General features: G+C 43.3%; 1 protein-coding gene, 1 long non-coding RNA gene and 1 pseudogene across 5 annotated transcripts in view; 2 read left to right on the top strand and 1 right to left on the bottom strand.

Moving 5' to 3' along the window:
• CCR9 (C-C motif chemokine receptor 9) overlaps positions 1 to 16,474 on the bottom strand; it is a 107,191-nt gene that overhangs the window by 16,668 nt on the left and 74,049 nt on the right. For all 4 annotated transcript variants that reach the window (XM_055109779.2, XM_063602770.1, XM_055109781.2 and 1 more), the window contains one exon: positions 3,682 to 3,746. The gene's annotated coding sequence lies outside the window, so the exon portion shown is untranslated. The remainder of the gene's footprint in view (positions 1 to 3,681; positions 3,747 to 16,474) is intronic.
• The window catches only part of LOC130541322 (uncharacterized), a 62,422-nt gene that overhangs the window by 29,001 nt on the left and 16,947 nt on the right, over positions 1 to 16,474 (top strand). The window lies entirely within an intron of this gene.
• Positions 2,339 to 2,741, top strand: LOC100986335 (succinate dehydrogenase [ubiquinone] cytochrome b small subunit, mitochondrial-like; annotated as a pseudogene).

The raw sequence follows: 16,474 nt of genomic DNA, 5'->3' as shown, positions 1-16,474 counted from the left end.
TCACCTGTGTAGCTTCCAGCAATCAGCGGAGTCAATCATTTGCAACCAGAAACAAAAAGCTGAAAACTGCTGGGATAAGGGGAAACTGTCTCGTCTGAAGACGCACATACAGACTGATGATCTAAGAGCAAATTCTCTTCCTAGACAGCACAGCTGCTTACAGGGAATGGGGAAATTGGAGGGTCCCATCGAGAGAAGTCAGCCTTGTCAGGCTTGCCAGAGGTGCACACTGATGAGATTTCTTTAGGTGGTGTCACCTGAGCAGGCCTGTATCAGATTACCACCCCGTGGCAGATGTAGCACTATCCATCGCAACATACCTTTTCTGGCCTTGACAGACGTACCAGAACCCCAGAGGGCTGTGCTATCCAACACAGTAGCTACTAGGCAGATGTGCCTATTTAAATTCAAATTAATTAAAGTGCTAACTAGGGCCAGTACAGTGGCTCACCTCTGTAGTCCCAGCACTCTGAGAGGCTGAGGCGGGCAGATCACTAGGCAGAGCCTAGGAGTTCAAGAACAGCCCGGACAACATGGTGAAACCTCATCTCTACAAAAAACACAAAAACAATTAGGCAGGCATGGTGGCCCATGCCTGTAGTCCCAGATACTCAGGGAAGCTGAGGTGGAAGGATCAGGAGGCAGAGGTTGTAGTGAGCCAAGATTGCACCACTGCACTCCACCCTGGGCAACAGACTGAGACCCTGTATCAAAAAAGAAAAATGTTTTAAGTGTTAACTAGTTTCTCAGTCATGCCAGGTACATTTCAAGTGCTCAATAGCCACATGCAGCTAGTGGCTATCCCAATGGACAATGCAGATATAGAACCTGTCCATCGTCGCCAGCAGTGCTACTGAAAGGCACTACTTTAGAAAGTCTGCCTGTGAGATGTAGCTAGGAACACATGGAGTGCTGGAAAGCCACAGACACCTTCAAATTGGGGCAAATCTAGTAAGGTTTTGCACATCAGATACATTAACAAAGACAATACAATAAATTGTATTAATTACAGGTGTTTTGGTGAAACTTTGAAAAAAGCTAAATGTACAAAATATTGCATTTTTAATGAAGATCACAGACGAAGTCTTCCCATCCACTGCTACAGTGGGGACTTCAATCCTGATGTGATTAATGATTTCCTGTCATTGTTATGACAAAGATCCCTTTTATATATTTGTTCTGGGGGAAAATCACGACTACACTCTTGTGGATGTTAATTTCCACCTCTTGGTGTATTGATTGTCCCGAGGACTCAATGCTGCTCTGTCATGGTGTGGTACTCCCAGGCGCATGTCCCCTTCATCACCCTCAGTTCCTGTAGAGCAAAGGGATGCAGAAGGTGCACTTGGGTTTATCGTCTAAATGGAAAAAGGCCAACAAATAGGTCATCTGAAAGGTAGAGGGCATGCACAGTAAGAACGAAAGAGGTGTCTGATTCATCAGCCTTGAAGGAACGGCGGTGCGAGGGAGCCGTGAAATTCCCTTCCCTCGGCGGGCGCTCATTGCAAATGAATGGTGTCTGAAACTATACATAGCTGAGAACCAGCCAGATGCTCTGGCATCTCACTCCTCCCTCTCACTTGGCAAATAAAGACACAAAAGGAACTGGTGCTAGAGGGAAGAAGATGTTCCCTTACTTGACTTTCTTGGCTGAATTTGTTTCTCCCCCGTGTTTGATTGCGTCCTTGGAAAGCTTGCAGCGAGGTGAGACACGCACTATTGCAAGTGCCGTGGGTGAGGAAAAGCCTGTGCTTCTCCCTTCTCTTGACTCAGGCTGTTTCCTCATCAGGTAAGAGCATACAAGGTAGACACTGCTTGCCCCCAGACGTTGGAGTGAGGCTCGGGGGAGGAAGGAGGGTGAGGCTGGCGGTCAGGGAAGAGGAGAAGGGGTAAATGCACCGGGGTGGGAAGATTCCCTCCTCTGCACGGGTCCCCGTGGTCCAGGTGAGGTGGGGAAGCTTAGGTAGGTTCTTCCATCCAGGTCTGGAAGAGCTGCTCTAGAGCACTCACATGCCCTCTCCTGGGATGCAGAGAGAATCATGAGGCTGGGGAGAAGGGAAGACGCAAGGAAGTCATAGAGAGAACTTCCGCTTTCTCAAAGGAGCCTGTGCAAATGTGACTCCCTTTGCTGCAATCTAGTTTAGGTCCATTCCTGAAAAAAGCCCTATCCTCTTGTTTTCTTTGCCGCGTTTCTTTCTTTGCAACTAGAATTCAGAGCTGGGTGACAATAAAAGGTTGCTGGTCCCCTTTTCTAAGGGCTATTTCTCTCTTGCATTCTCACCCTGCCAAAGGTGAGTTCTGGAGGACAGGGCAGTATAAGCATACCCTGAGGGAAGAGATGGAGGTTCTCTAGAGGCTGAGTGCCCTCTGTGGTGCCCAAGGAGGCTGAGCTCTGTTCCTGCGAGCCCCAGTTGTCAGACCTGCTCAGATCTCAGGATTTCTTCAGGACCCAACCTACCCCAGAATGGCGTGGAGTGCAGCACATTCATTTGTCACTGAGCCACCTTTCTGGTTCCAAGGCTGCATCTTTCCACTGGACTAGTGAGAGGATTGTCAGTGTTTTGCTCCTGGGCCTGCTTCCAGCTGCTTAACTGAATCCTTGCTCTGTGATGGCCTACTCCGTGGCTGCAACTCTCACTCTTCATGGTCTTGGGGCCTTGGACAAGTTGTTCCTGACTGTGTTCATGGGGATGCATTGCAGAAAGCTGCCAAGGCAGGCCTTTTGGCACTTTCAGCTTTAGCCTTTGCTGGGCTTTGCTCTTTCAACTATCATGATGTGGGCATCTGCAAGGATGCTGCCACACTGTGGAAGCGCTGACCTTTTTGACTTACACTTTGAAGAACTAATGCATGCCTCTTTGCCTTCACTTTGTCACGCCATGCAACTCACAATAAGGAAGAAATAACAGATAAATCCATTGGTGGGAAGCCTTCTTCTCTTAATCACCAGACTATTTTCAGAATTTAAGCTTTGAGGAAAAGGTTTGAGAGGAATTATGTCCAAGAAATTGTGAGACTGAGGTCTGTATTCTGGTGAGTTAATGGGGTTGCCTCCCAGCTTCTTATAAGACTCACACATAACTCAACATGATATATGAGCTTTTGCCTTTGAATTTATCAATCTCTTAAAGAGAATCCAGCTTTATTACTATTACTACATGATCAAATTTCTTCTGTACTTGCCTTGGGAATAATGGGCAAAGAGAAATACTGTTAATTCATGAATAAAAACTTTGCAGAAAATGAGACCGTGTTTAATTTTCAAAAACTTCCCTCTCTATTCAGTAGACACCAGCTACTGATGGTTACATATTCTAGGGGAAGTTGAAAATTAGGAAATGCTGATATCTCACATTATGAATTTCTAAATCCTAGGAAGAAAAGCTTGGAATGCTTCTGAGTATAGCAAAGTTCCGTTTAAGGGCAAGGTCCGCCTTGTAGAAGTATCAAAATATTACAAATTCTAAACTGAGACTTCATTCTCAAATGTGTTTTACTTGTTCTAAAGTGATCTGTCCACAAATATAAAACTGTAAGTAATAAACTGTTATTTTCCCACTAGAGGAATCTCTAATACAAAAATGCATTCTATGAAAAGAAATTTTTTTTAAATATTAATAATAATAATAATAATAATAATAATAATAGCATCCCCTTTGGGTTATGGACCAAGTACTGTACCTGGCAACTGAAGAGCATTTCAGGAATAACTGTGGACTAGAAACGGCAATCCACAACGCTGATACCTGTAACAGAGAAAAGACCCAAGCTGACTTTGTTGCAGGGGCCAACAGGAGTGCTGAGTCTGTTCATTACAATATATGATCAAGTCGGTTACCTCTTGTTCATTCCAATATACCAAGTGTCTAGCACAGTCTCTGGCACAGAAAAAATTAATTTTACTTCAGTCTTCTACTTTTTAGGTTCCCCAAATTGAAAACTACTATAGATTTGTAATCTTGTTCTCCTCCTTCCTTAGCCTCCTGTACATACTGGGAAAGTCATATTTCAAAAGCATATTGGGGTCTTTGGAAGAGGACAATGCTGTCTTTCTACTTTTCATTGATTAACACCTTATCTTGACTTGGAAAGCCAAAGTGTCTGGAGGCAGTTAGTAGTTGGTGGTGACATTATGATCAGTGCAGGTAAAAAGAGTCCTAGGTCCAAATTTCCAAGGAATAAAATCTGCAAGGACCCTTTTTTCCCCATTAATCCATGAGGAAAGGGACTATGTGGATACTGGCCATGGTTGAAGCCCAGCAGCACATTCTAGGAGAATATTAAACATCTTCTGACTAAATTAATGCAAAAAATTCACCTGATATAAGTCTTGAGGATCTAGAATAGAGCCATCTAATAGCACTTTCTGCAATGTGGAAATATTCTATAGCTATCTGTCCAGTGTGTGGCCACATATAGCTACTGAACATGACACTGTGGTTAGTGTGATCTTTTTAAAATCATTATTTAATTGGAATTAGCTTAAATGGAAATGTAAACAGCCAACGTGGCCAGTGGCCACCCTAGTGGATTGTACAGGTCCAGACCAACCTACTGTTCAGCAGCTAATATTTCTACCTCGGCTCTAGCCTTAGATAGCTCACATTATGATGCAAGCCAGGGCAGCTGGCCTGTGGCAGACTCACTCCCTTCTGCAAGGGGGTAAAGGGTGTGAGGCTGAGCTCTTCCTTCCCCAGTAGCACTCAAGCCAGGGCAGGCTTTAGCTATACTGGTTTTCTAGAATACCTGTAGATACTTTTAAGGGCAAGGTCCCTTAAAAGTATTTGTACACATTCTTCGTGTGTCGCAGTTAGTAATCAAAACCCTTAAAGGACAGGAATGAGGAGAAAGGAGTCATTTTTGCTAAATTCAGTTACCATGAATAGCCCTTGAAGGTCGCGGTGTCAGCTAGGAGGCAATTCTCAGAGAGTGAGAGAGAGAGAGGAGGAGGGGGCCCGCACCCTGCAGCAGCAGCAGGAATGGGAGGGACAGGACAGACATGGCCAAGTGCCCCTCAGGAGCTGCCAAATGATGAGATGTTGCAGGAGGAAGAGAACAAAACCAGTTGGAGGCTGTGGGAAGACTTGGGTATCTTTAACTGAGCAAGTGTGTGGGAGGAAATGTTGGTTTTGGCAGATAGTGATGCATGTAGCACTGGATGTGATATGGCTGAGGTGTTGAAGTGAAGGTGTCTAGCAGGTCGTTAGATATTCTCCACTGCAGCTCAGAGGGGAGGTCAAGAGTTCAGTGGTGTGGCTGCCAAGCTGCTGCAGAATGCAAGCTGTTTATAAGGGAAATATGTGTCATCCTCAACTCCTGAGGTTTTGTGCTTGCAGCACCTGAGTCATGAGACCAGTCAGAGGATTTTTTATTTTTATTTGTCTCATCTATTAATGATAAAAATCATCCCTTCTGCCCTCACACGCATTATCTCATTGGAAGATCTCATTGGAATCCTTCATTCAACATGTGCTTGTCAAGCTCCTACTATTTGCTGTCACTGTTCTAAGAGGTTGGATGTAGCAGTCAGCAAGACAGAGCACATTAAATAGCGACAAATGCCATGCAGAGAATCAGTACAGAGAGAGGTGATGGAGGGAGTGGCGTGGGAAGGGGGCCCTCACACTGGATGGTCTGGGAAAGGCCCACTACAGTAGTGACACTTAAGGCCTGAGTGACAAGAAGTTCCCATCAATGTGAAGATTGGAGCAGCCATTATCAGCAGAGGGAACAGTTGGCAGGAAGAATTTGACGTGTCCAAGGATGAGAAAGACCAACATGCAGAAGGACAGCTTGCAGTGAGGGGCGGCCAGATAATTTGGAGGGGCACGAGCATGTTGGGCTTTGAGGCTGGGCCAGTAGTTTTCACCTGATGCCAGGTGTACAGAAAGCTACCCAAAGGACTTATATAGGTGATAACATGATCCGATTTCCTTTTTTTTTTTGAGATGGAGTCTTGCTCTGTCGCCCAGGCTGGAGTGCAGTGGCGTGATCTCGGCTAACTGCAACCTCCGCCTCCTGGGTTCAAGTGATTCTCCTGTCTCAGCTTCCTGAGTAGCTGGGATTACAGGTGCCCATCACCACGCCCAGCTAATTTTTGTATTTTTAGTAGAGATGGGGTTTTAGCATGTGGGCCAGGCTGGTATCGAACTCCTGACCTCGTGATCCGCCTACCTCGGCCTCCCAAAGTGCTGGGATTGCAGGCCTGAGCTACCTCGCCTGGCCTGATTTCCATTTTTAACAGATCACTGATTGCTGCATGGGAAACAACAAAAAAACAGCAAAACCTTTGGTTCTGCAGGCACCAGAACCAAACGTCTAAATGAGAGCCTTGCCTTGGCTGGGCTGGCCTAGGCCACCGCAGCATCCACCCTCAGCTCTGCCTGTCACTGTCCCTTCTCTGGACCTCTGCCTGTACGGAGGCATCATGGTGGATTCAGGGTGCTTACATCCCTCCCTCCTGCCACCCCTGATGGAAGGAGGACACACACACTAAACGTCACCCAGGGAACGTTTCTAGTGATGACCATCATTATTCACTGAGAAGTGCTTATGGGATTTTTTTAATACATATTTTTATCATTAATTCCAGTTAATAATGTTGGGTTTTTTAAATAGGCTTTATTTTTTAGAGCAGTTTTAGGTTCACAGCAAAATTGTGCAGAAGGTACAGAGAGTTCCTATATACCCGCTCCCGCAGCACATGTGCCACCTTCCCACTATCAATATCCTGCATCAGAGTGGCACATTTGTTATAATCAGTTCATCTACACTCATACATCACTATCACCCAAAGTAGTTTACTTTCGGTTTCACTCTTTGTATTGAACACTCTGTGGTTTGGACAAATGTATGACATGTATCCACCATTAAAATAACATACAGAATAGTTTCGTTGCCCTAAGGATCCTCTGTACTCCACCTATTCGTCCCTCTCTTCCACCTTACTCCTGGCAACCACTGACCTTTTTACTGTCTCCAGTTTTTCTTTTCCGGAATGCCATATTTGTTGGAATCATACAGTATATAGCCTTTTCAGATGGGCTTCTCTCACTTACTGATATGGATTTAAGGCTCCTCCATGTCTTTTCATGGCTTGCTAGCTCATTTCTTTTTAGTGTTGAATAACATAAACTATTGTCTGGATGTGTCACAGTTTATTTATCCATTCACCTGCTGAAGGACATCTTGGTTCCTTCCAGGTTTGGGCAATTATGAATAAAGCTGCCGTGAACATCTGTGTGCAGATCTTTGTGTGGCCATAAGTTTCAGCTCATTTGGGTACATACTGAGAAGCACGACTGCTAGATCATACGGCGAGAATATGTTTAGTTTTGTAAGAAGCTGCCAAACTGTCTTCCAAAGTGGCTGTACCTTTTTGCATTCCCACCAGCAATAAGAGTTCCTGATGCTCCATATCATTACCAGCATTTGGTGCTATGTGTTCAGGGCCTGGGCTATTCTAATAGGTGTGTGGCTTTAATCTGAAGTTCCCTAATGACCTATGATGTCGAATATATTTTCATATGCTTATTTCCCATCCGCATATCTTCTTCAGTGAAGTATCTCGAACTCCTGACCTCGTGATCCGCCCGCCTCAGCCTCCCAAAGTGCTGGGATTACAGGCGTGAGCCACTGCACCTGGCCCAGTGAAGTATCTCTTTAGGTCTTTTGCCTGTTTTTTAATTGGGTTGCTTATTTTCTTATTGTCGAGTTTTAAGAGTTCTTTGTATATTATGGATAACATTCCTTTATCAGATGTGTCTTTTGCAAATACTTTCTCCCAGTCTGGGGCTTGTCTTCTCCTTCTCTTAACAGTGTCTTTCATAGAGGGGCTTTTTTTTTTCACTTGAGGGCCTTTGTGGCCCTAAAAATCAGAACTTTACATGTTTAATTTTTTTAATAAGAAATTACATTAGAAATGGGCCCCATCCCCCAGCCTCACCCTGCCCCACTTTGTCCATAGTGCCAACCCCTGCCGTGTCCCTGGCCCTATAGTATATTAACACTTGATCATTTTTTCAAAAGCTGAAAGTTCAGTGGCTAGTTTTTGAAAAGTCAGAAAATTTCCACAGCATCAAAATAGCTACATGAAAATAGCCTCAGTTTCTAAATGGCCACTTCAAAACAATCACATCAAAAGGTCAGGCCCCTGCAATGGAGACCCAGAGGAAAGCTTCAGGTCTCGGGCTGGTGCTGGCCATAGTTAATAATAATGTTTTGCATATTCCAAAATTGCTGAAAGAATAGATTTTTAAACATTCTCACCACAAGAAAAATGAGTAGGTGAGGTGAGGAATATACTAATTAGCTTAATTTAATCTTTCCACCATGTAGACACATCACATTGTACCCCATAAATAAAATTATTATTTGTCAGTTAAAAACTAATAAATGGGCTGGGCGCGGTGGCTCATGCCTGTAATCCCAACACTTTGGGAGGCCGAGGCGGGTGGATCATTTGAGACCAAGAGTTTGAGACCAGCCTGGTCAACATGGTGAAACACTGTCTCTACTAAAAATACAAAAATTAGCCAGGCATGGTGGCAGGCGCCTGTAATTCCAGCTACTCAGGAGGCTGAGGTGGGAGAATCGCTTGAACCTGGGAGGCAGAGGTTGCACTGCGCCAAGATCAAGCCACTGCACTCCAGCCTGGGCAACAAAGCTAGACTCTGTCTCAGAAAAAAAACAAAAAACAAAAAAACCTAATAAATAAAATAAATTATGCTTTAAAACAAAGACCCCATCACAGGACTCAGATTACTCATGGAGTTTCACCTTAGAAATAACAGCCCAATTTTCAGTATTAACCATATTTGGAAAAAATTTACCAAAGAAAAACCAAAACAATGTCTAGCAGCCTTCCCAAACAGTGTTCTGTGGGCAGGTGTCCAGCAAAAGGAGGTGCTTTGTGGCCAGGCGCAGTGGTTTACGCCTGTAAACCCAGCACTCTGGGGGGCCGAGGCAGGCGGATCACCTGAGGTCAGGAGTTCGAGACCAGCCCGACCAACACGGTGAAATCCCATCCCTACTAAAAATACAAAAATTAGCCAAGCGTGGTGGCGTGTGCCTGTAGTCCCAGCTACTTGGGAGGCTGAGGCAGGAGAATTGCTTGAACCTGGGAGGCAGAGGTTGCGGTGAGCCAAGCTTGCACCATTGCACTCCAGCCTGGGCAACAAGAGCAAAACTCTGTCTCAAAAAAAAAAAAAAAAAAAAAAAAAAAGAGATGCTTTGTGAAAAAGGTGAAGCAGCACTCACAGATTCTGAGAAGCCCTACTGGAAAGAGGTCTGTTTAGTATCTTTTAAACTTGGAGTTTATTTTTCAATAGTTTCACGATTTTATTCGCTATATCTTGGGCTGCAGGAGTTGGGATCCCTTCCTACTTTTCTCTTCCTCTGATATGCATTGAGGAAGCCTTCCCTTGCCCTATGTTTGAGATGACCTAAGATAGAGACAGCTGTTGTCTCAGCTTCCATCCCTGCTGTCTTGTGTCCAGGAGGCTTTGAAGAGAGTCCGGAGGAAGGCTGGAGGAATAGTTACCCTTCCACTCCCCAGTCCTGTGACTAAGCCAGCCAGGTCCAGCCTTCCTTTCCATCTCAAAGATTTAGCTCATTTCTCTTTTCATTTTAAGGTTTCTACCATCTGCCAAATTTCTTGAACTTTTCACCACCCTGCACCTCCAGGAATGGGCACAGGTGAACTAAGCCAGGATCACAGGCTTTGGTGTCAAGACAGTGCTTTAACTAGGTGACGCTGGGCAAGACATTTTCCTTATCTATAAAACAGGATGATACTACCCCCTTCAAGGGATTGCTGTGAGAGGAAAAAGAACTAATACAGGAAAGAGTCAAGCCAGCGCCTGGCACATGGCAATGCTCAGTAGAGGTACTTTCTACTGAAGTGTGTCAGGGTATCATGATTACCTCTGGGGTCTATCCAGCTCTACACTTGCTTGCAGGGTGGTCTGTGTCTCAGAGCCTCAGATTTCTCTGTTGTAAAACAGGGACACTAATAACTATTCCCTAGGATTGCTGTAATCTGTGAGTTTGGCACCCACACGGTGCCAAAGCAACAATGCTTGCCCTTTTGTTATTACAATATTTCATTTCTAAACACTACAGAGAAATCCAATAAATGACCAATGCAGGAACATCATTCAAATCCAACCAAATGAAAGGTGTGTCTCACTAAATTACCCTGGGTTCCTCCTTCAAACAACCCTCCTTCTTAAACATCCCAAAGCCTTTGAGCTGTCCTATGTCCCTGAGCGTCAAGAGCCTCAGGCTTCACTTGACTGTGATTCCCACCCTGGTCCAGGAAAGAGAAAGCAAATGAATGGTCTGAGCACCGAGTTTGTGCCAAGAGCTTTACGAACTTTATCTTATTCAAATCCCATAATAAGTTGATAAGAGAGTTTGCATCCTTCTTAGAAGAGAAAGTTGAGTCTTTGAGCAGCTAACCGAATGTCCTAAGATCACACAGTAGTGGTAGCTGGGATTCAACTAATTTCAAAGGCCATAATTTTTTCCTCCCCTTCCTTTCTATAAGTCACATCCTCTAAAGAGACACTTGGTTCCACAAATTTAAAAATTTACATTAGGGCATTTCTTCACCCAGAGAACCAAAAAGTAAGAGAATAAAAAAACCTTCTACTCTGGGTCAAACTTAAAACAACAAATAAAATTGGTCCAATATTTCACAATTTGCAAAATAATTTTCACGTTTGATCTTCACAACCACTATGTAGATGAATATTGTTTTTGCTTTTGTTTGTTTGTTTGTTTCTTTCTTTCTTTCTTTTTGTATGTTTCATAGAGACAGAGTCTCACTATGTTGCCTAGGATGGTCTTGAATGGCTGGGCTTAAGCAATCCACCTGTCTTGGCCTCCTAAAGTGCTAGGATTACAGGCGTGTGTCACTGCACCTGGCCAGATATTATTTTTGTATTCATGCTTTGCAGACAATGAAATTGAAACTCAGAGATTTGTCCAAGGTCATATAGCTAGTAAGTGCTAGAGCCAGGATTTGAATCCAGAACTAATTCAAAATTCTGCTTTTCTTCCATTACCTGAGTTATTAGATACTCCTCCTGATATATAGCAACACACTAGGCATTTGCAAATGGTATGTTAATTCATTTATTCATTTACTTAAAACTGATTTTGCACCTACTATAGTCAGACACTATTCTAAATACTAAGAATATGGTAATGAACCAAACAGACAAGGGGCATACCCTGATAGAGCTCATAGAGCTCACATTCAAAGGGAGCGGGAGAGAAAAAGTAAACAAATAAAGAAGTTAATGTTAGACAGTGATAAGGGCTCTAAAGGAAATAAACAGGATGTATCAGTAAGCTATTGCTGCAGAACAAACTGCTCCAAAATGTAGTGGCTTAAACAACAATTATTTATTTAGCTCATGATTCTACAAGTTGTATTTTAAGCTGGGCTCAATTGAGAAGTTCTTCAACTAACCTTAGCTGACCTCAGTTGGGCCTGCTAGCCCAGGTGTTTGTAGCCAGCTAGAAAGTTAACTAGGGGTTAGCTGTACGGGATGATGTTACCACTGGTCCACGTGCCTCCCATCTACCAGCTGGCTAGTCTGGGTTTGGACAGATGGTGATGATGATAAGGTTATAGAGAGAGAAGTACACAGTGACTCTGAAGGTCTGGGCTTAGAACTGCCACACCATCACTTTGTTGCATACTATTGGTCAAAGCAAGTCACAAAGTCCGCCCAGATTCAAGGTGTGGGGAGACAGACACTACCTCTCAATGGGAAGAACTACAAAGTCCATTTCAAAGGGTATGGATACAGGGAGACTATTAATTGGAGACATCAATGAAATTAATGTACCTACAGGGTAATGTGATAGAGAATGGCTGAGTGGTGGGAAGGGAAGGGAATAGAGCTACTTCAGATGGGAGAAGGCCTCTCTGAGGAGATGACATTTATTCTCAGAGCTGAAGTATGAGAAGGAAGAGCCATTCAAAGCCATAGGAAAGAGCATCCCCTAAGAAGAAGTTATTCTAAAAGATACACTCCCCATAGCAAAATGTCCACATCCTGCACACAGACCTGTTGCATGGTCATATATTAAATAAAGGACTTAGCAGCAAGTACACAGGAGAGCAACATAGTATAACATCAAAATGCTTATCCCTTCACCTCCCCACAACCCCAAATGGCCACTGGAAGCATGCAGATTTTTTCAGTGGCTATCATTTTCATGAAATAGTTGTGGACCCTTAGAGAAATATGTCTCCCAAAATAGAGATGTAGGAAAGAGGAGGATGCAAAGGAAGCAAAGCAAAGGGAATATTAATGAAGAATGAAGATGGGAGAGATTAATAGCAAGAAAGGAAGTGGAGATGGTGAAACAGGCAGAAACATCTTTGACATGTAGTAAACTCTTAATAAGTACTTGTAGAATTAGTGAGTGGATGAGGCCCCCATATGTATATATATACATGTGTGCATGCATGTGCACATGTGATGGAGGAATAAACGAGATAAAGGGAAGCAGAGGGAGCCATCGCTACTGATGGTGATAGGGAAGCAAACTGACTACAAAGGTTATATTAGATTAGAGCAATGAGTAACACTTCAACAGGTGGCACGTAAACCTGTTGGGGAAGATTATAGGAGGGAGGAGACAGTATCCTAGAAGGAGTGAACAGCTTGTGGAATGCTCAGAGGCAGGAAGAGGTTTTGTTTTGGTTTTGTTTGGCTTAGTTTGGTTTGAATTTGTGGAAAGATGGAGGTCTTCCAGAGAAAAGAGGACTTTATAGATGAGCTGTTATGGTGAGCTTTATCGAGGGGAGAGGGGAAACAGAATTATTATGAGCAAGACATTGTAAGAAGAAAATAAATACAATTAGAAACTCCAGGAAAAACAAAAGGCTGTATGAGAAATGAATTATAATAGTTCACTGCTTTACTATGCAGTAAACAATTTTACAGTCACTGTACTATAACAGTGTTTATTAATATTAATAAAAATACTAAATATAACTGTAATGTAAAGATGGGAAGGCAAGTAAGGCAAGTAAGGCTGACGGAGAAATGAAATGTTCATAAATTATTGCAGGAAATAAATGAAGAATGTCTAACATTGATTAGCAAAACACACAGCTAAAAGAATTATTTAAAACCTCCCAGTACAATGCATGGCCCATAGAGCAACACTAGCATCACCTAGGAGCTTGTTGGAAATGCAGAATTTCAGGCCCTGCCCTAGGCCCACTGAATCAACTCTGCCATTAACACATCCCCAGGGTTTGTGTACTAAGTAAAGTTTGAGAAGCTTGAAAAATTGGTTTGGGGAATAGGACTAGCAGTGGGGAAATTAGAACAAGGAACAGGTTTGTCTTCAGTCTTATTTTATCTTTGTTTAGCCATGGTCATGGTATTTGTTAGTTTGATTTTACAAGTTCCTTAATAATTTAAAAAATAAGTACCTGGGTAGAATATGCTCTTTTTCTCACTAATACTTAATCTTATCTTGGCCCTGGCCCTCAGTTTAGATTAGAATACTCTTTCTAAGACATCACAGCCCTACTTCAGCCTCACTTGCCTTTAGAAGCACCTCAGGCAAACATTGTTCCTCATCTGCCATCTGCAAACTTTGTCATAAAAGCATTTCTCAATTCCTCTGATTATCTGGAATCCCCTCCCCCATCAGCCTGAGAGGAGACCACAGCCACCAACTATCTACAAAAGGTCACAGCATCTGTTGTCTCCCCAGTTAAAAGTTTCTCTAGCCAGTCATCGCTAGCCTGATGGTTCTCAAATTGTGTGCCCCGGACCAGCAGCATCAGTATTACCTGGAAATTTGTTAGAGCTGTGAGGTGCCTCAGACCTAGGAAGGAGAAACCCTACGGATGGGGCCCAGTAATCTGCACTTCAACAAGCCCCCCAGGAAGTCCTCATGTTCACCAACCCATCCCCTGTTCTATTCCTGGGCTGGTTTGTTGCAAATCTCACTGCGCTCGTAAATTAGCATCTCCTCAGTGAGAGTTTCAGCTTACTAGCCACATTCACAAGGAGTGGAAACACAACCTACCCCACAGATGTTTTCTAAAATGTCCGGACCTCTCCCTTGACAATCTTTTAAAACACTATTTAAACAGAAGCTTAAATGGGTGTGCCACACACCCCAAGTACTCTGATCGACACCACAGCCCCGCTTTGGGGTTTATACTTGTATTTGCTCCATAGCCTCCTCCACATGCATCAGAACCCACTCCAGAGAGGATGGAGCTCCTTCCCCTTCCTTTCTGGCCCCTCTGCACCCCTCATTCTTACACCTAATTTTCTCAAGCCCCCAGACTTCAGCTTTCCCCCAAGAGATGCACTGTGGCGATAAATTCTGCTGCGGTTGAGGGTGATTTGATGAGCCTAGGCCTGCCATTCCTTGCTGCCACCTGGCTGCTTCTCCGTCTCAGTCAGTACCAGTAAGCGATGAGCCCCTCAGATAACCCCAGGTGGGGGCCACAGGTTGACCTCACTTCCTTACGTGGGCAACTGATAAACACCAGCCAAATCCCAAGCTCCCACTATAGAAAGGATTTCTACAGGAAATAGTTGGCCCTGGGAAGCAAACAAAGCCCTCTGCAGAACATGGAAGCCAGATTTCAGATGCTGGTTGCAAGTCGCTTTTCTTGTTATAAAGCGCCTGGTAGAACTGCCTTTCTTTTCTTTGTCTTTCGTCTTTGCCTTTGCAATCTTTGGGGGCTTCACTCCATTTGCTAAAGGTGTGTGGGTGTTAGCGTCACTCTATGGAAAAAAAAAAAAACATGCACATACACACACCACAGACTTTTTTCTCTATTTCTATGCAAGCCATTGCTTTTATGACTTTCTGAAATAAAGAAAAATGTCTAGTATGTTGCCACTTGCTTTTTGCAATTTCTCTTAGAAAAGAACTTCTGCTCCTGCAAAACAAAAATAAAAAGATAACACATATTTTTCAAATGTGCAAAAGTTTTCTTCCCAGATGAGCGGAAAAACATATGAAAAGGTGCTCTATCTAGCTAGTAGTAGGAAAATGCATGTTAAATAAAAACAATGTTTTCACCCTTCAAATAGGCAAATCATTATGAGTTTAATATCAAGCACTGTGATTGGGAATCATGGCCTCTCACCCATTCCTGAAGGTGCAAAAATGGGTTCAGCCGCACTGGAAAGAGATGACAGCGATATCTGCTAAGATACAAAGTTTGCATTCCTTGTATCAAAGCAACTCCATTCTGGCATCCCCTCTGGAGAAATTCAATGCATTTCTTTAAGGAGGCATTGTAACAAAGATCATGGCTGCCTTGCTTATGTGGGTGAAGATGAAATACCACCTACGTGTTCATCAAGGAGATGGTGATTACATAAAGGATGGTACTTTCATTCTATGGAATACTATGTAGCCATTTAAAAGATTTAATGTGGATCTACATGTACTAACATGAAAAGATTCCCAGGGCATGTTTCTGAACAAATAAAGCAACTTGTATAATAGATGGTATGTTCAATATGATGGCATTTCTGATAAAAACAAAACACTCAAGTATTATCCATTTGTCTGGGAACATATACATGTTTTTAAGTGCAGAGAAAGCCTTTGGAAGGATTAATATCAAATATCCACAGTGCTTAACTCCTGGAAGAAGTCAGGGGGTGGTGGAAGGTGGTGAAGGAAACGTTTCGTTTGTCTGTAATCAATGAATGCTTTACTATGAGAGTGTTTTCAAGAATAAATTGCTTAATTGTGTAATTAACATTAAATATTTTAAGATTCCTATAAGTATTTCTATCTGTTGAATAACATTGGAAAATCTGTTGCTTGTCTTAAATGTTAAGTAGGCTTTGTATTTGTACAAATATACAATTACTTCTCTTCAGACGTTATTATAAAATCATCCCATTTGTCAAAAGCACTCATTGTTCATCTGATCATTAAGAAGAAAGATAGTTTCTCTGTGTTCAACCACAAACACACACGCACACATGTGCACACACACAGAGACACCATAACTCACCCTGGGGATAGCAATTTCCACCCTATGCCACACTGTGCTACCACCTCAGGATGTCTGAACCACATGCAAGCAGGCCTTTCTGATTAACTGATAACTTAGTTTCCAGGCTTCTGTGCCATCTGATTGTCAACTCATAATTCTAGAGCAGCGAAAACCAAGAGACACCTGACTTGGTGGTGATGCCTGGGTCTGTGGGTGTAGCCTGACAGCCAGGCACCTGGTTTCCTGACCCCAAACCACATAGCTTTCTGCATGCCCTCGTGAGCACCCTTGTAACATGCTACCCTGCCCCTCCTGCCAGGCTGAGCTTGAGAGCGGGCACTGGAGAGAAAGTGGGGTGCCTGGAAGGTTGCTGGTCTGCAGAAATCATTTCAAGAAACTCTTCATTACAACTTTCTAGTTTATACCCCTCGTTTAATGAGGCAGTGTTGTATGACA

Source organism: Pan paniscus, chromosome 2, assembly GCF_029289425.2.
Source record: "Pan paniscus chromosome 2, NHGRI_mPanPan1-v2.0_pri, whole genome shotgun sequence".
Lineage (NCBI taxonomy): Eukaryota > Metazoa > Chordata > Mammalia > Primates > Hominidae > Pan > Pan paniscus.
The sequence above is the reverse complement of the archived record's forward strand: the minus strand, read 5'-3'. Positions and strand labels throughout refer to the sequence as shown.